Source organism: Ruditapes philippinarum, unplaced genomic scaffold (assembly GCF_026571515.1).
Source record: "Ruditapes philippinarum isolate M1 unplaced genomic scaffold, ASM2657151v2 ctg711_1_1_1_1, whole genome shotgun sequence".
Classification (NCBI taxonomy): Eukaryota; Metazoa; Mollusca; class Bivalvia; order Venerida; family Veneridae; genus Ruditapes; species Ruditapes philippinarum.
Window position 1 is genome coordinate 75,495 of NW_026856903.1, and position 20,538 is coordinate 96,032.

A 20,538-nucleotide genomic window follows, 5' to 3' on the forward strand; every position below is an offset into this window, starting at 1 on the left:
AAATAAATATGTTTTGACTTCACACAAAGTAGTTGTTATGTTTGAAACTAAAATACACACTAAGAGGCCACAATATGAATATATAGTGTCATTAAAAAAACTGCCAGTTTTTAAGCTCACCTGTCACTAAGTGACAGGGTGAGCTTATGTGATCGCTTTTCGTCATGCGTCCGTCCGTCGTCCGTCCGTCGTCCATCTGTAAACTTTTACTTTAAATGACATCTCCTCATAAACCACTAAGCCAATTTCATCCAAACTTCACAGGAATGTTCTTTGGTGGTCACCTTAAAAAATTGTTCAAAGAATTTAATTCCATGCAGAACTCTGGTTGCCATGGCAACCGAAAGAAAAAAACTTTTAATATCTTCTTTTAAAAAACTCTAAGAGCTAGAGCTTAGATATTGGGCATGGAACATTTTCTAGTGAGTGTCTACCAATTTTGTTCAAAATTGGCCCCGCCCCAGGGGGGTCATTGATTTTCCCTATATGCATATAGTAAAAACTTCAAAAAATCTTCTTTTAAAGAAGCCAAAGAGCTAGAGCTAAGATATTTAGCATGAAACATGTTCTAATGGGTGTCTACAAAGTTTGTTCAAATAAAAGCCCTGGGGTCAAAATTGGCCCCGCCCCGGGGGTCATTGATTTTCCTTATATGTGTATAGCAAAAACTTTAAAAATCTTCTTTGAAAAAAACCAAATAGCTAGAGTTTAGATATTAAGCATGAAACATCTTCTAGTGAGTGTCTACAAAGTTTGTTCAAATAAAAGACCTTGGGTCAAAATTGGCCCCGCCCCGGGGGTCATTGATTTGCCTTATATGTGTATTGCAAAAACTTAAAACTCTTCTGTGAAAAAACCTGAATAGCTAAAGTTTAGATATTAAGCATGAAACATCTTCTAGTAAGTGTCTACAAAGTTTGTTCAAATAAAAGCCCCGCCCAGGGGTGTCATTTTGTTTTAAGTATATGTGTATAGTAAAAACTTAAAAAATCTTCTTTGAAAAAACCCAATGAGCTAGAGCTTAGATGTTTAGCATGAAACATCTTATGGGTGTCTACCAAGTTTGTTCAAATAAAAGCCCTTTGGTGAAAATTGGCCCTGCCAGGGGGAGGGGGAGGTCTATATACAGGTGAGCGACCTCAGGGCCATCATGGCCCTCTTGTTAAAGAAAGGACAAACATTACATGACATGTAATAGGAAAAGCAGTTTCCCATTGAAACTTTATTTGTTTTCTTTTTCAAATTAAACATATTCAAGAAGAATTTCATAGATTTAAATTAATTTCTGTGATAAAAATATTTTACCCAAGCATGAGCATAATATTATATATCTTTAATATTATGTAAATACTATTTATATGAATATTGAACGGTGTAAGCTGGTACAACTTTAATTTTTCATAAAATAAATTTTCATTGGCAAGTATGATATTGATATCAACAATTAATTAATGACAAGTTAAAATGAAAATTATGTTCTATTTGTATTTTGAGGACACACGCAAACAAGTCGGTATGAAGTCTTGGAAATATGTGTCCTAGTCATAGACCTCTACTTTGTAAGTTATAAGTATTTGACTGTTCACTACATTCATTCTTTGAAGATGTAATGATTGCTTTGGCGTTCAACCTGTAAGAAAGGAGTTTTTTTTGTTTTTGATTAATTCAGTTTGATTATCAGTATTCAATAATCGCTTAAAAGATGCTAAGGAATAGGCATTTTATGCTTCATCTTTACAGGGTGTTAAATTATTTTCATCTTACGTAAGACAATAAGCTTGTGTTGTTCAGATTCAGATAAAAGTTTTCAAAAGAGACAAGTTTTGTAGTTCCAATCATTATCTGTGTTTCTTTACGTTGGATTTATTCAATTTATTGTTTGTTGCCATAAAGGACATCACTGTTTGAAGGAAAGGTCGAATAAATAATGTACAATGTATATATTACTTCAAGTGATTTTCTTTGTTTCTGAAATTGCATTGTTTTCATTATATTTATTGGCGTCCAGGCTATTTTTATCATATACACGTTGTAGTATTGAATGTGTGTCGTTCCCCTGAAGCCATTTGAGAAGAAAATACCAAAATATTTATGAATATTAACTTCTTTAAATGTTGGTCCTGAACTGATATTGGACGTTTGTGGTATTTAAGTTGACAAGCTATGTAGAAGCTCAATTCTGATATCAGATAAAATGGTTTGACAGAAACATCCCGGGCATATTTCATGAAACTATATACAGAGGAGATTTCATTTAAAACAATTTTGGACTGACGACAAATGAACAACTGACAATCATTGACCCTTATATCTCACCAATGTGCTTAGTTGAGCTAAAAGACTTTATTTAGCTAGGAGATAGCGGATGTCAATAATGAATACAAACATGTATTATATCAGAACATATTGTCCTAGGATGATAATTTGGCCTGAACGGTACATGGGAAAGTCCAAAAACGGGGTTATCTGGATTATTATCCGATATCATAAAAGTTAACACTTACATATACTATATAGCATTACTCTTACAGAATCATTTGTGTATTACCGTTATGGCTCTGTCGGTAGATCGAAATTATTGTAAGCTTTGGTGTTTTGTACTCATAGGTTCGAACCCTACGTAGTGCCATTTTATAACCACAGTTTTTTCTTCTTGCTCTGTTCTTTTTATCATTATAATAATTTATTTATTTTTGTTTTCCTTTTTGATTTCTTCTTATAATATATATTTGATAGTATATATTTATTTCCTTTCATTTTTATTCTTTTTTCTTTTTGTATTTTTTGATCGCAGTGTAATAAAATATTTGATCTCATATTCATGTATGTATACGAAAAAACCGGTCAAACTTGTTTTCTGAACAATTGAGTGTTCTCAGGTAAAAAAAAATGTGTCGTACCAGTAGTCGAACTTCTGTCTGTACAGATAAAACACATTACTGACATGGTTGCTCTACCTACTGCGCTAACAAAACATATGATAACATGCAGTTTTATTTTCATTTTTATAGGTTGTGGCATTGATCTGCCTAACCTTTTTATACGCCCGTTTGAAAAAAAACTGGACGTATTATGGGAACGCCCCTGGTGGGCGGTCGGGCGACGTCCAATTTTGTCTGGAGCATATCTCCTACATGTATGGAGGGATTTTTAATGAAACTTCATAGAAATGTTCACCACTATGAGGAGCAGTGTCGCGCACATGAACCAGGTCTCTAGGTCAAAGGACAAGGTCACACTTAGAGCTCATTGAAAAATGCTTGTCCGGAGCAAAACTTCCACATGTATAGAGAGATTTCAATATTACTTGGCACAAATGTTCACCATTGTGAGGTGGAGTGTCGCGCGCAAGATTCAGATCCTTGCGGCCAAGGTCAAGGTCACACATAGAGGTCAAAGTTCAGATAAAAATAAGAAGATGTGTATATGGACCATTTAGTCATCATTTATTGAGGGATTGTAACACAAATGGTCATTATCAAGACTATGGCTGTGATACATATAATTTAGTTTAATATATACAAGGTCAAGGTCACTAAAGATGGTGAAATATCCAGATTTTGTCTGGAGCATATTTCCAAAATGTATGGAAGAATTTTTATAATACTTTATGGAAATGTTCACCACCATGATATGTATTGCTCCATGCATGATCCAGGTCTCCAGGTCAAAGGTCAAGGTCACACTTAGAGCTCATTGAAAAACGCTTGTCTGGAGCAAAACTTCTAAATTCATAGGGGGATTTCAATATAACTTCGCACAAATGTTCACCATTGTGAGGCTGAGTGTGGCACGCAAAATTCAGATCCCTGCGACCAAAGTCAAGGTTACACATAGAGGTCAAAGTTCAGATAAAAAATTGAAGATGTGTATAGGGACCATTTAGTCATCATTTATTGATGGATTGTAGCACAAATGGTAACTATCATGACTACAGGTGTGACACATTTAATTTAGGTTAATATTTGCAAGGTCAAGGTCACTGGAGATGATAAAATATCCGGATGTTGTCTGGAGCATATTTTCTACATGCATGGAGGAATTTTAATGTTACTTTATAGAATTGTTCACCACCATGAGACGTAGTGCCCTGCACATGAACCAAGTCTCTAGGTCAAAGGTGAAGGTCACAGAGCTCATAGAAAAACGCTTGTCTGGAGCAAAACTTCTACATGCATAGAGGGATTTAAATTTAGTTTGGCACAAATGTTCATCATTGCGAGGCTGAGTGCCGTGCATAAAATTCAGGTCCCTGCGACCAAGGTCAAGGTCACACATCCTATGCATATCTTCCCTACTGTTTTGTTTTAAGGTTCATTTAACAACACAGTGCCAAGAATAAAACTTTACTTGCTAGATAACACTTATCCATAATGCCCCCATCTCCATCTAAAGCTTTCGTAAACGAGCGTATTTTGTGACTATGGCACCCTTGTTTCGCATTGTTATTGGTCTATGTTATGTAAACAAAGGCTCAAGGTATCATCCTAGGACAGTATTATGTCAAATTGACCAGCTAAAATATGTGTTTATTCAGTATAAACAATATGACTCTCTGCCGGTGAATATCACATCATATTCAATGACTCACTAGTTAATAATTGTTTTATTATATGAATAGGATTAGAATTTAAAAGAGGACAAAAAAAAAATGAAACCTTACATACATGTACATATTTTGACACGTTGAAGCGCGGGAAAAAGACGCACGTGTTAGGCTTGCAACGACTATTCAAACGCTGCGCATGCAAAAGTAATTCACGTTTATACTCGTCATTGCGGTGTTGCCTTCAAGTATAATAGTAAAGTAATGTTATTTTAATCGAGAAATATGCCATGAAGAACAAAACGCGACGTATATTTTTTAATTACTAGTAACAGTCTTAGACTAGATTGAGACTCATATTTTATGACCATACACGTGTAAGATTGAATATGAGTCTCAATCTATTTTTAGAATGGGAAAGTCCAATTCAGCCAGTCTCCAAGTGAATATGATTTTATAAAAAAGGTTCTGTTAACTACTGTTTAGACAAAAAAGACAGGAATTTGATTAAGCCTACATAATAACATAAAGAATTTCGAATAATTAGTATTGAACAAGTTGGGCATAATATTATTTCATTCAAACGGGTTTGATAAACTAACATTAGTAAGGGAAATTAAAGATTATAATGTTATATGTCTAAAATTATCCTATAACTCAATTTTTATGGTTTTATATCATGAATATGATGCTCAATATTTTAAGTTCCAAAAATCATAATTTGTAAAGAGATTACCAAAATAAGTCTTAGCCAATTTTTTTCAATAAGAAATGCATGCAATATATTTTAATGATTGCATATATTGCGTTTAAATATTTGCAGTGCATATTTTACATATTCTTGTATGTTTGAAAATTGTTTTAGAAGCATAATTATATACATATACTGTATAAAATTTCACGTATGTGTTGTTACAACCTGTTGTTACGACGACAGAAGATGGCAATGTCATAATTGGAGAGCATGGTCGTTCTTGTTATCCCCCGCCGATGTGATCGGGAGGGGGATAAAGTCTTGGCGTTGTCCGTCCGTCCGTCCGAATTTTGTTTCCGGAGTAGTTCTCTGCAACTACTGGCTGGAATTCAACAAAACTTTATGGGAATCATCAATATCAAGAGGAGATGCGCATATCATCGACTTGTTACGGTCCGACCCTTTAACTCAGAGTTATGGCCCTTTATTAGTTATGTAGTATGCATATAGAGTAAAAATCGTTTCCGGAGTAGTTATCTGCATCTACTGGCTGGAATTCAACGAAACCTTATGGGCATCATCAATATCAAGAGGAGATGCGCGTATCGTCGGCTTGTTCCGGTCAGACACTTTAACTCAGAGTTATGGCCCTTGTTTAGTTATGCAGTATGCATATGGAGTAAAAATCGTTTCCGCGCTACTTCTCTGCAACTACTGGCTGGAACCTTTATGGGAACCTTCAATACCAAGAGGAGATGCGCATATCGTCGGATTGTTCGTGTCAGACACTTTAACTCAGAGTTATGACCCTTGATTAGGTATGCAATATGCATATGGAGTAAAAATCGTTTCCGGAGTAGTTCTCTGCAACTACTGGCTGGAATTCAAGGAAACTTTATGGGAATCATCAATATCAACAGGAGATGCGCGTATCGTCGGTTTGTTCCGGTCAGACACTTTAACTCAGAGTTATGGCCCTTGATTAGTTATCTGTTCGCTTACAAACCGTATAACAAATAGAGAAACTGATAGCGAACAACATGGATCCTGAACAGACTGCGCGGATACGAAGACTGGTCTGGGTCCATGCTGGTCGCAAACCCATTATGTTGGTTTTGTCATGACGCGGCTTATTTAGTGGTTTACGAACTCACTACATGAGGCAAGTAAAACATGACGCTGCTCGTCACTCAAACTTTAACTATGATAAGTGCAACTGAACAAAGCACTTATAAAATTACCTGAAATGATTTCAACAGAAATATTTTGCATTAAAAAAAATGGATTAACTATTCCTTGAAAATTACCACAGCTATTTTTTTCATAAATAAAACGACTAATTCCTAAACTTAAGCGGGTGAAACAAAAATATACACGCTAAAAATTGCTCAAATGTTTTGTGTTTTATATAAAAACATCAGTATACATCACATATTATTAACGATATTACGTTTAGCTGCCTAATGTTATATTTTGAAAAGAATGTCAAAGTAAATTATTAATAGTATAATTTATAAACACAGATAAAATAGATTGCCGTTCCGTCCATGGACAGGCTTAATCAAACCGAGTCTGCAACATTTTCAAGTTTTCTATGGTTATTGGCGTTCTTAAGGGATTCTGTTTCTCTCCATTTTCAAAGGATAGATAAATTTGTTTGATTATTTATTGTTTGCACACTCATATACAACTACTAAATAATGTACAAGTAGTATTTGTGTGATCTGTTAAAGTTCACTTATAGTTTTATGCAATTGATTTTGATGAACTTAACAGTTAGAAATCCATTACCAGTTGACCAGAAGCACTTAATCTATCAACAGTGCATGCAATCCCCTTGGAATAATTACAGAATTTAGTGTACCTGAGACACTTTCCAATCCACTCATTTGATAAACACTTAATTTAGCAGATGAAACTTAATTTATACCATTTTTACGAGGTAACGCCGAATTCGCGAATAAAGCACTGAAGCAACGGAAGTTAATCATCTCATTAAAAGTAGCTTATTCTTATTTTACCAGCTTCCTTCTATTGTTATACGACACTTGAAATTTGACAAATGTCTTATATGTACAGGATATGAAAAACTAATATTTTGACATATTAAGTTATCTGACAAAAACAAGTCACATTCAAAGCGGAAACTAGGTTGTCTTTCTCACGAATGATCTAAAGAAGTAAAAAATGTAAAGCTGGTTAAAGTATAATGTTGTAGCAGCCGTATGGGCTTACTTGTTTTTTAAATTTGGTTTTAGAATTAAAATATTTTGCTTCATTTACTTACTGTGTTATTCATTTTGACAATAGTGTTGCACCGATTCGGCGTTACTTTACATTATTTGCACATTCCTTCGTAACAGGATATGCATGGTGTTATGTAAGTGTTGTTTATGTATGAGACATAATTGAATCAATAGAAGCACAAGACACATGTAAGAGATGATGTGTAGGCGACATGGAAGAAAAAAGCGCAAATTGCTGTTTTGAATGATACCCACTGGAGGTTTGTCACGTAGTCGTCAGAAATGGACAGAATACGCTTCTAAATGTAAATTGCTAAACTGAGCAGACAGTGAATTACCCGTAAGTAAAAATGTTTATCACCGATTAAGGTAATTTGAGCACTTTTTGCAAGAAAATACGATGATCCCTTGTCAGCTATATAAAAAACATAAATACATGAAAATCAACTTTTTGTTGATACAAGATAAACATTTTATTGGCAAGATTACTACAAAGAAAACATAACTGGTACAATGGTATAGTTGCTCCCCTTCATACAATATTTGTGTTTTATTTAATAATACTCCTCGATCAAGATTAATCAGTGAAAAAAAATAAATTAACAATGACGTATATTATAATATTGTAAATTATATAATATTGTATGTTGTAAAGATAAATTGCAGTTTTAACAAGAAGTATCAAACAGTCAAACTGGTAGTATACTAACAAAATATTACTTCTCTTCGTTTTCCATGCAAAGTCATAATCTATAGAAATTTTAGCATAGTTTGCATAACAATGACATTATAGTTTCTTTAGTTCTTGAAAAATAGAACACTTTAAGATGTATGTGTCACTAAAGAAACATGCCCTGTTTCGCTAAGGCAATTATTTTATAATTACTTATGTAAAAAATTCTAACATGTGTAATGAGAAAGTTACGATTTTCATTAGAGTTAAAGAATATAAAAGCAATGGTATTTTGTAAAGATACTAAACCTAAACCTTTTGTGTATATTTCCCATGTTAATGAACGTAGTATTTCAATTGTTACAGGGATAATCTTGTTATGTTGCTTAGATAACGTGTGTTTAATGTTATGTAGATTATGATAATAAGCTTCATCTAAAGCGCAACTTAATTATTTACATTTGATGAGGGTTGACCAGGGTCGCTCTTTAACCTTTTTATATCACGGTTCAGAACTGTATATTTATGGGAGATGATGTGTAACCGGCCGGATAGCTCAATCGGTACAGCCGCAGAACGGTATTTCGAAAGTCCTAGGTCCGACTGTAGACTGCACATTTTTCACACCCTGTAACATTTATTTTTGTTCAGTATACACTGTATAAATATTATTGATGCATAAACATTTTTGTTAATTCATTTCATTATTCATTTTCTTTTCAAACTGATATTTTTACACCCAAATAGTTTCGATACAATTCAATGGGCAATGAATAAACAAGAAATACCAAAACCAACTACCGGATAATGCATTCAATGCATAAGCAGACTTGGTAATAGAAACCGAATAGAGCTATACAATATATAGATATATGTGACCCTTTGTAATACAATATGTGACAATATGTGTTAACTCGCCCTAGCTATAATTCATCTACTTTTCCCAAACAGTCAAAACTACAATATTTCATGTAAAATGTGTTATTTAAACATTCCATATAATAATTCTTTAGCAGAAAAATTACGTTAGCACTGTATATTGATATAACAATTTAATCCTAATTAAAAACTGAAACATATCAGCAGACAACATTATACTATATATGTGTCTTAACCTTATGAGTTTATCGATATTTGCGGGTATTTCTTAACGGAAATTTGCTGAGCCTTTACTTCTTCTACTGCACCAGCAGCTAATTAAAAGTAAGCACTGTATAAGAATGCATCCAAGTAGAGCTCCGACTGTGCCCCAAAATTCCTTCTCTGTAAAGGTAGTTTCATCGGCATTCTTAGCTGCAATATAGAATAAAATATGTTAAAGTATCGAACATTAGTTAGTGCAATATCAGACATTTAATTTTTTTTCGCATGATATTGATTGATATCTTTAGAATTCTGTATTGTTCTTCTAACCCATTAAAAGGTTTGGGTTTATGTCTAATCCATAGAATTCTGTACAGTACATTTTTTTAAATTTTTTTATATGATTATCAAGAGCAAATGAACAATCTCAAACTTATGCTGAATATACATGTGGAACAAATAGAATAACTGAATCATGTTAAACAATAAAAAAACATATGAAACACCCAAATTACTTTATTCGAAATATATAAAACGTCCGATTAAGCTTTAAAATGCACTACAAAACTTATGATTAAAACTAATGGCAATTACGTTATTAAAGTATCAAAAATGCACTTTGCGTAGCTAAAGATAACCGTAAGTCGTTGTTTCCTTGTATAAGAAACTTTACACTCATTCCTCAGTACTGGTTAATTCCAGGAACGGACTCGAAATTGTGTCTACAAGCTTATAGCTTCCTACACAATCGAACTAAAATAAAATCTGTATAAACCAAAGATAATCATAACGTATTAAAAATCGATAAAAAACGTAATCAGTGCACACTAACGTGTTACCAATCCTTTACATATTTTAAATTTTACCCGTGTTGTCGACTAAGGTTGTCTGTATGGTGGTTTGCCTCGTAGGCTGTTGAGGATTAGATACCCAGTCAGGTGGTGGAAAGCTTCTACATTCAGCAAATCCTGCAGGCGGTGGTGGAATTCGTGAGAATGAATCATTCAGAAGTAAGCCCATTCCTGCCAATAGTACAGAGATCGTTAAAGTAATGATTTGATCACTTGAAATAGTTATTACGGCGATCAATGGCAATTTCAAAACAAATAAGTGTATTCTTGTTTGATACTTGAGAATTACAACAAAAATGTTTTGAATGAAAGTTTTGGCTTCACTTCCATTCACTGATAAATTCATCTTAACAAAAAGTTTTCTTTTTTATTATGGGTTTGTTATCTGCTTGTTTAAAAAGAAAGTTTTTGTCATTTTAATATTTTTTCTTGACAAAATGTATTGTTTATCTTAAAGATTAATCCGCTTTCTTTCTTGAACCATATACATTGAATTTCTTCGCTGAGAATCGCTTATAAGGTATCAAATAAATCCACAGAGATTTACAAATTACGCGAACAGTAAAATACACAAAAGTTATATCTGAACTATGATCGTCGCAAACGATCACATTCATTTGAAATACATTGTATGTTGAATATCACAAAACTTTATCAAAGTTTGTTTCTGAACGCGTTTAACCATGACATACTGAATTGTCTGTTCTACAATGGCTAGGAGACAGGTGTAGTCGAAAGTAATCAAACAAATATTTCAAATGACTTCAAAACTGATTTGCTTACCAAACTTGCTGTGGAATTCTTGGTGACAATGAATATGCCAAAGTCCAGGGTTATCTGCTATGAATCGAACTACGACATAGCCACCAGCTGGAACTGTGACGGTATCCTTCCGCGGCACCCGATAAAGATCTACATCAGGAATATTACCACCGTTCCATGTTTCATTCGCCCATGTAGCATTAGAGTAACATAAACCTGGACAGTTTATATCAGTGTTGTCACCTAGGTTATCAAAGTTTTCATTAGTTTGGCGATAACCGATCTTCATGACATGAACTGAATATCCATGTATATGGATCGGATGATGTATTATGTTAAGAAATCCACGACTGAGGAAGGTAATCTGAACAACATCTCCAAAACTAACATCATACGGTTTAATACAAAAGCACATTTTATCAGGTCTACAATTATCCGATTCGTCACAGATATTTGTCAGCTCTTTAGGTTGTGTCAATGCTGAAACAGTTGGCAACTGAAAATTAACTCCATTCATGTGAGTATGTACTGAACCATCTTCTTCACGTATCCCAAAACCGATGTTCACAAAGAATTCTTTGAAATTTGAAGAATTAGCAGCAGGGGCAGGATCGCTCATTTTTGGTGATATTTTATCTATATGTATACAATTCCAGTTTGGGTGTGATTTGAAAGGACAATTTATAACAGTGCACAGGCTACTATTAGAGCATGTTTTACTGTTGGAGCTTGGATCAGTTTCATTGGCTCCATCATATCGAAGAATTCCATACCCGATTAAATGTTTTATAGGCTGGAGCGTATTTGCCCTTATCCAATAATTACCAACGGTCCAATTTGCCTCGACTAGAAAATCAAACCTCTCACCGCTATGAATGATAATGGAATCTGCTAATACCGGTTCAATGTCATGACCATCTAATGCAATAATTTTCAGTTTATGCCAATCGATAGATAAAATATACTGCAAGCCAAACCCTCCCCCAATTACCCTAAATTTGTACTGTTTCCCTTGTTGAACCATGAAAACACTTAACGGTGTATGCGTTATATCGTTTCCTTCTAAATCTTTGCACTCTACCCCGCTCCATTTATAAGTGGACGATTTCATGTCTAACAAAGTATCGAAACTCTTATCAATCTTAATTGCAGGTTGCAAAGTGCTTTACACCTCGGAGCTAATGTCCATTAATATTCCTTTGCAAACAATATCATCAGATGTAAGTTTATTGTCGTAGTCTTGAAAATAAACCATTACATTTCTTCATATTCTCTGCCTGTCTGTCTTTCACCTACTAAAAGCACCAAAAAAGGCCATATTCATTTGCGGTCCTAAATGGAATGGTAAAAATAAGTCCCCTTCCGATTCGGTCTGACTTATACGAAAAGGACTGTCCTGTAAAATAGGGCATATGGGTGACAAAGGCTGCACCATCCATCCATGGTGTATTCCTCATTTCTATTCATGAAAATGCACTGATATCCCATCACTTACTAAATTATTCTTAACATTCACAATGACCTCTTGATCCTTGTAGACCGTCAACGTTGGTCCCGGCATTGTTTTATTAAACAAAAACAAAACTCTCTCATGCGATGAACCATCAGCAAGAACAACGTCATCTGGATCCACCGTTACGTTTTGTTTACCTCCATAAAGATACAGCTTACTGTCCGTCTCATTGATAAAGACCTTCTGTCCGAAACCTTTTCGCATCGGAAGCCATGTCCCCGCTTCAAGAAAAAACTCACAAGTACTGGCGCTGCTGTCACAGTGGGTGGATCCGTCATGTGACACACATCTTGTTATGTGGACTAATGTAATTATGAATATTGTATATGCTGTGTGACGGATGGGAATATTGGTCATGTGCATCTGTAATGGATAGAAAACACGAAAACACAATATACATAAATAACCCTTTCGATGACGCAAAATTTATGTAACATTAAATTACATGTTATGCAAACTGAATTATTGTCGTAACGCTCTTCAAAATATTTTCCTTTTGCAAATTGTATTTCATTGTTACCTTTAAATCAGAACAAAGATCAACAAGACTTTGAAACGTTCACAGCATTCAACAGCCGACACAACCAAAACACATTATCATGACACCAAGAGAGCAACAAACAAAAAACAGGAGACGACACCAAGCGGTGAAAGGAGGGAAGAGACATGTGTTAAATGAAATGATACCGATACGGGAAATAAAAGGTCAAAGGGTGTGAGAAAAGAAAGGTCCTACCTTAAACGATAATTTAACAAAATTGGATATCACGGGACATGTTCACATTCTAAACATTTAACAATACACAAAAAACATGCATGCGAAACATGTGCCGAAACACAGAGGAGCATTGCCTTGGAACGGTCAGGATTAATAACACCACTGGGGAGTTTAAACCGGTTTTAGGCCCGTAAAACCTTACTCTTAGCCCCAACATGTTCCTATATGACGAGACAGTGTTTATAAAATGAATCATTGCCAAGTGAAATTCTTACAACTGTCCTGGTAACATTATACGAAATCAATAAAACACACACGTGATCATATAAATATATGCCTATTTACAACAATTCAGTCTGAAAGGCTATAAGAAATGTTCATTATTGAGTCTTCCATATTGTCCCTCGGATAGGGAAGCGAAGCGAACAATTGGAACACCAAGCATGCAGAATTCCTTCAATCATGTGTCAATTACTGGGTCATAGTGTCTTTACATAAAATGTTTAATTATTTTAGTGACTACCGGAGAACAAAATAGTGACACATGATCCTTCAAAGGTTATAAACTACTTCTTCAAAGAAAACAAGTCAGCAGATACTTTTTGGCAAAAGAGTTTTGAAATGAGTGTTTTTAAATTTCAATTTTAGCTCAAATCTGCGAATATGATGTGTAAACTGTGTTAAAATGCTGTACTTAATTCAATTAAAAGCACGATAGCGCGTGTATACGACAATTTAGGACCTAGGAACAAGAAAAAAGAATTGCATGCATTGAAAATTCATCCTCCGACTGTACGCCTAGTCCGAATCGAATTAACTGAGAAACATATACGCCATATGATATTCTCAATCTAAATAGGGATAGTTAACGATATAATTAAAATCAAAATAATGTCTTTTATCAAAGATTTAAGGTCTTTTAGCTTTGATAGAAATGTTTAAACCTAAAAACAAAACATATTTAGTTTGTTTTATTCAATTTAATGTCAATTTAGCATATTTCAGTAACCGTTTGGTCAAATATGGATTATTTATGTTAAGATTTTTTTATAACATCTAGGTTGTTGATGATATCTTTATTAACATTATGAGTGGGTTTAATATCATGGACCGTCACAGCAAAGAAAAAAAGAATATTAGAGATTGTTTTATAAACTTTTAAAGGTAAAATGTCACCTCAGTATATATTGATGTCTTCTAACTAAAATCAAAATAATGAGATATAATTATTTTATAACTTTTGCAGTATCCTTTGAATGGATGTAAGTCAGTGTAAAATCGAAATATGTTCATTTATTGGGTTGGATCTTAAGACCTTAGTACAGATTAGGTCATTACAGCATATATATTTGACGAGAGTTATGTTTGCATTTTGTTATCATTACCGAGGATGTTACACCATTTATGGCGGGAAAAATGATGACGGTATGTTTTGTAAATGGTCGGCGTATGCTCACTGACTGACCCGATATATCACTTTTTTATTGAATTGGTTTTCTTCTGTCGTGTACCAAAATAGGTAAGCGTAATAGCTGGTAACACTTTGTTTCAATTTGTATGATTTGTTTCAGCTAAACATACTCCTGCTAGCTATGAAAAGAACAGTAAACCATGCATCCACATTCGTGTAAATATTTAGTTAAAACGTGAAAGATGTGATGAAAGTCTTAAGTTCTGAAAATGATAAGTCCTGTGACTACAATTCATGTAATGAGTACGTTCATTCTGTTTACATTTTCGACACAGTGCAGTGTACTCAATCATCATAGAATAGAAAAAGAGGCTCTATAGAAAAATATCAATAAAGAATTAACCGACTCAATGCCTTATTGGCAGATGTTAAATATACAATAACTGCCTATTCTATTCTGTTGATCATATGGCATCTACGGTGGACAAATCAGATTAAAAAGAACTCTGCTACTTGAACTATATTGACCCACTAAATCTCACCTAATTAGACGAACTCACACCTCAGTTCCATATTCATAACCATTTTCCTCACATTTATTATACGTAGATCTGACACTGATTATTAAGAATTAGTAAAGAACTATTTTTCTGTATTGCTATAATAGCTATAATTATGATAATTATTATCCATCACCGATAAGGTATTCGCGATTACCCTTACGTCGTGCGGTCCCCAGCTCTCCTCCACTCCGTGATTAGCTCTCTCTCTCCTTACTCTAAACGCTCGTTTTGCATCTGAACATTGCCACCCTGCTGTTATGGATGGTGAATATATTTAAAACATGATATATAAAAAGCCCGCGGTGTTTTCCTCGAAATTTCCAGCGAGAAATTAAATATATATGAGTACGTGGTTTGAGGATCAACAAAAGTTGTCAAAATCAACACAGTATTGTTGAGTTATTGCTGTTTGTTATTGAACAAAGTCATATTTAAAGGACATTTGACCTAATGAGTCGTCTTGTATAGGTGATAAATAACATTGGAATGAAACTAATCATAAACGTTGATTTTAGTAATAAAACATGTTCTTCCAATACTATCAACATCTAAACATGTAGTTTTGAGTGTCTCCCTTTTCAAAAGAAAATTCAATGTTGACGTATACATTTGACACAGTGGTTTTTTCGAGTGTAATGAAACACAGCATAAAAGTACACATTAAAGTAAGGTTATTGTTAAAATTAAGGTTAAAGTATGTAACCGGAGATAAAGGATAACTATCTTTTTTTATTATCGTAATAAAACGAAACTACAAACTAAATTACAGAGGCAGAATTCTCTGCTCAACAAAATAAACAAAACAACAACTCTTTGCGGGTAGGCATCGATTGAAAGGAATATGATATATACACAAACTCAAAATATCGTTCAAATCACTATAGTTATATTTCCTTACCAGCAGATTAAATCATGCAAAAAAACTTTAACAAGGATATCAAGTTTTGTTAATGGTAAATATGTTTTCGCACAATAAACTCTACTTGCGCAAAAGTAAGTTTGTGTACAGTTAACTCGTACTACGTGGAAATGTGGAAGGGAAATATCTTATTGCTTTGGGAAAATTTTGAAAACATCAAGTTAAAGCAAACATATTTAGAAAAGCTATAGTAAAAAATTATTACGACAAAAAAAATCATGATTCTGCTTTGTCATTCATGCTTGTTTTCACAAAGTCTGTCCAAAGTAAAAGTAGGCCAAAATTCATATAACAACAAAGCTCTTATTGTAAAATGATGAACCATTTGAAAGTACGCTTCCAGTTCTATGTTTTAAAGACTATTTTAAATAAAAATAAATATATTAACAATATGAAAATTTACCTTGAATGGGCTGAATTTCTGAAGACCAAAAACGTACTGTTGCAAATTTTTATGCACATTTCATGAATGGCAAAATACAAAAAACTTTAAAAAACATAAATCTAAGGAAAGTAGTTTATCTGGCCTTGAAAAAAACACATGGCCACCATGACATGTGTAAAAAAGTAGTACCATGAAATTAAACATCATTTACCTATTTCTTGTGTACATGACAACAGAACACTTCCACTTGTACAATTAAAATGGTTTAGATTTAAAGTTTGATTGTGTTTTTCATTTTAAATTGTACGTTCATAGGCTATTAAATGATGATTTGTTTTATTGCACTATTTTTTTTACAAAATATAATGGAGGCCCATGTGCGATAGAAGGACATGAGATAAGGATTATTTGGAGTTAAAGTCTTTGAAAAGATTTTGATTTGCTGCAAAAAATAGCTTTCTGTTGGGCACTAAAACAGACTTTAAAAGGATTTTGCCATTTCATGAAATTATGTTCAAAACATTGCAACAGATGGTTTGGCTTTCAGAAAATGTAGCACATTCAAGGTAAATATTCTTATTGTAATCATTTTTATTTTTGTTTAAAATTGTCTTTAAAATATAAAACTGAAAGTGTACTTTCAAATGGTTCATCATTTTACAATAAGAGCTTTGTTGTTATATGAATTTTGGCCTACTTTTACAAACATGGCTGACAAAGCGGAATCATCAAATTATCGATAAAACGTAAGCGTAGTAACAAAAAGTGTAAATCATTAAAGTTACACTGACGTAGATTTACAAACGGTACACATGCATCTTTATAATTACAGATAAACATGCTTATAATTATTAAGCTTCATGATTATTTATATCAGTGTTGAACAACAGGTTTACCGTGAAATTAATGAAACCCTACAAACCCTAATTTAGAATAATGTGGTTTTCTTCAGGTTGTTATCTTGAAACTTCACCGTGGTCGAGGAGTTACACGCTCGGTTAGTAAGCGAGAGGTCTGAAGTTCTAATCCCAGTTAAAGCACCTTTTTAATTAGTTAAGCCAAATAAACATTGAATTGAAAATCAGTGTTGCAATTAGCCTAGCTCACAGCCAATTGACTGCAGTTATAACACTGGAAACAGCATTGTTGGCACTATACGAAAACACTTGGTTCATAATCTCACAACCTTCAGCTTTCTGACATTCTGAGACAAAAACAAATTCAGCGCCTTCTGTACTTTGATTTCATATGGTACTGAACTGTTACAAATGTTTAACGCCATTAAGCGGCAAATGTTTAACGCCATTCAGCGGGGAGGATCAGTACTTTTAAAAAAAAAAATTGTGGGGAAACTTAAATTCATTTTATACAGATTTTATTTTAGTTTGATTGCGTAGGAAAAAAGACACACTCTCGAATCGGTCCTTGAAACCACAGTGCTATAAGCTTCCTAATATAAGTTTTTGTTGATGTTAGAACGAAGCAAGGCATGAAAATTTTTCTTACTTGGAGCGCTGTCATGTTTACGCAAAAGTGTAACAAACCAGTCATTTATGGTCAGTTAAGCCTATTTTAATGCTATGAAATGCTTAAGATGTCCCTGTATGTGATGAACATAACAATGCAGTATGTCCGTACAATTTGATGCAAAAAACGTTAATTGTAAGTTTTTGTGAAAAAACAAAATATTTTCCTACCATTAATCCGTTGGCTATAATCCAATATGAAAAAACAAGACCAAGAAGGATGAATGCAAAGCCCCAGCAACACGTGACAACCGGCAAGGAGTCCGGCAGAACACCAAATAAAACAGGAGGGCACAAGGTAGTCCTGTAAAATAACTAATATAACTATGTAACAAGCGAATATCGCATGTGTTACATGTAATTCAAATAAGGTTTTTTTTTTGGTTATTTTAAACTGCGATATTATATCGTTTACAATATAAACTATTATTCAAAACGCGAAATAAATATCAAGTTAAGGTATGTTTTACCAAAAATAGTTTAGGCAGAACAAAACAAATTTGATGTTTGCTATAGCATTTATATGTTTATATGATAATATAATAATATTCTATCTCTCATAGATTTTTAATTGTTTTGTTTTAATCGCGCAGAACCATGTGTTGATCTCTCAGCTTTCTTGTTAGAGAAAACCCTCACTTGCACATCCGTATATAATTTCAGGCACAAACGAAAACATACGTAGAACAATCAATCTTTGACGAGGTAGTTGGAAAGCTTATTCGCCTCATATGAAAGAATCAGAAGTTCTAAGCGAGAATTTAACCCACAACGTTGTGAGGATTGTGGTTCAAGGTCATTGATATTAACAAGTGTCACGAAAATAAATAAATAAATAAATGATTAGATAGGAAAATGTAGGTAGGTAGGTAGGTAGGTAGGTAGGGAAGTGGTTAGGTGGGTAAATGAGTGGGTGATTGAGAGCTTACATACAAAGGCCAGTAAAGAAGTTTTATTTCATTTTAAATTTATATTTGTCTTTCATATTGAAAGTATTGAATGTGCATAACTTTTATCTTACTTTTTATTTTCATGTTTTTTCCTTCAGTATTCATTACAAGGACGTAAAAGAATGTATTTACAAACTCGATTCTCTCTAGAAGTGCTTTAGTAAATCATCTATTCTTTATCAAACTTATCCGCATTTTTCTAAATTTGTCATCCAATATCCTATTAAAGTCCGCAAAATGAATACACTAAGCAGTCCGAGGTATAGAAAATATACTTATAAAGAAAAACGTTTTTATAACTCGATCAACGTGAATCATGTTTGATTTTTTGCGCTTAATACCAAAGTGAACGATGGGACCCTCAAATTACACAGGAAGTGAACAACTTACATTTGTTTCCAACTTGCAATATCCGCCATGTTTGTTAATGCAACGTCTGGTCACATGATATGTATAAAAAAATAACTTGGTAATTACATTTGCATTTTAATTTAGTTTAAAACACGTTGTTTTTTACGTTCAAGACCGCGTAATATATATTATCTATATATATTATTGACAAACATTTTGGGAATGTAAAACATTTAATTCATAACCTGGTTTGAGTAAAATGAATATTATCAATTTAATATTTTTTTCATTCATTTGCCTGTGTATTCCTTAAAGTTACAAAAGGAGTCATAAGAAAACACTTACATATTATCTTTGGCCATTAAATGTAAATGGATAAGATAAGATAGGTCGATAAAAAAAAGTCATGGTAATATTTGGTACTCATTGTTACAACGTTAAAGTGGTTTTTAATACAAAACTGGTTTTTGTACATTCATTGTTCGCTTTACATGGTGTCGTGACATAGTGTAGAACTCCGGTTACGGAATAACACGCATTTTCATACTGCGTAATTTGATATTGTATTTATCTTTTAAAAATTCAAATATGGTGGTGAATGGGGGAATCTTAAAGTTACATTAAATAAATATGTTAAAATATTTTTGCCGGTGGCCTAAAAACCAAGCATTCTACAGTTTCATTAACCTTTTTAACAGTATCGTTGTAAATCTCATCAAATATTGTTCATAAATTAGGATTTTAAATGGAAAAACCCCACGGTAACACTAAAGTTCGTATACGAATTTTAACATGCAAATAAAGACTATAATCAGCTCGTGTATGCGCTACGTCACGGAGTTATAGTTGCTATCCGGAACACAGCAAATGTAAGATTTTCTTGTGCAAACACACTTTTACAGTTTAAGCTTTACGGTGCACTAGGCCTGTGGTTCAGAAAAAAATAATCATCTCATGAAACAGATTAAATTTGCATGAAAATATCCGTTACAATGCGGAAATATACCGTTAAATTAGGACTGCTACTTATAGTCATGTTTGTTGAATTAATATTGATGTACGGATGATCTGAAGGCGGAGTTTCTCATGCAAACAGAAATTGTACTTCCGAATTCGCCACAATGAGGTTGCACATTTGTATGCTCATTAAACTCATTTTGGTTGCCTGGACACCAAAATAAGATCTGGAGTCGATATGAAACCCAATTTATTAATGAAATGTCGCTATTTCTTTTTTTATGAAATTTATTTAATGTAACTTTAAATATATAAGTACAAGGAGGTGACAGCAAATATTATACCTGAATCACACCACCAGGAAAACAGTTAAGCAAAAATTGTCTGGCC

At 33.4% G+C, this 20,538-nt stretch overlaps 1 pseudogene; it reads right to left on the reverse strand.

The window, feature by feature from the left end:
* Positions 1 to 9,166: 9,166 nt before the first annotated feature.
* LOC132748095 (uncharacterized) lies at positions 9,167 to 19,259 on the reverse strand (annotated as a pseudogene).
* Between the last annotated feature and the right edge of the window lie 1,279 nt (positions 19,260 to 20,538).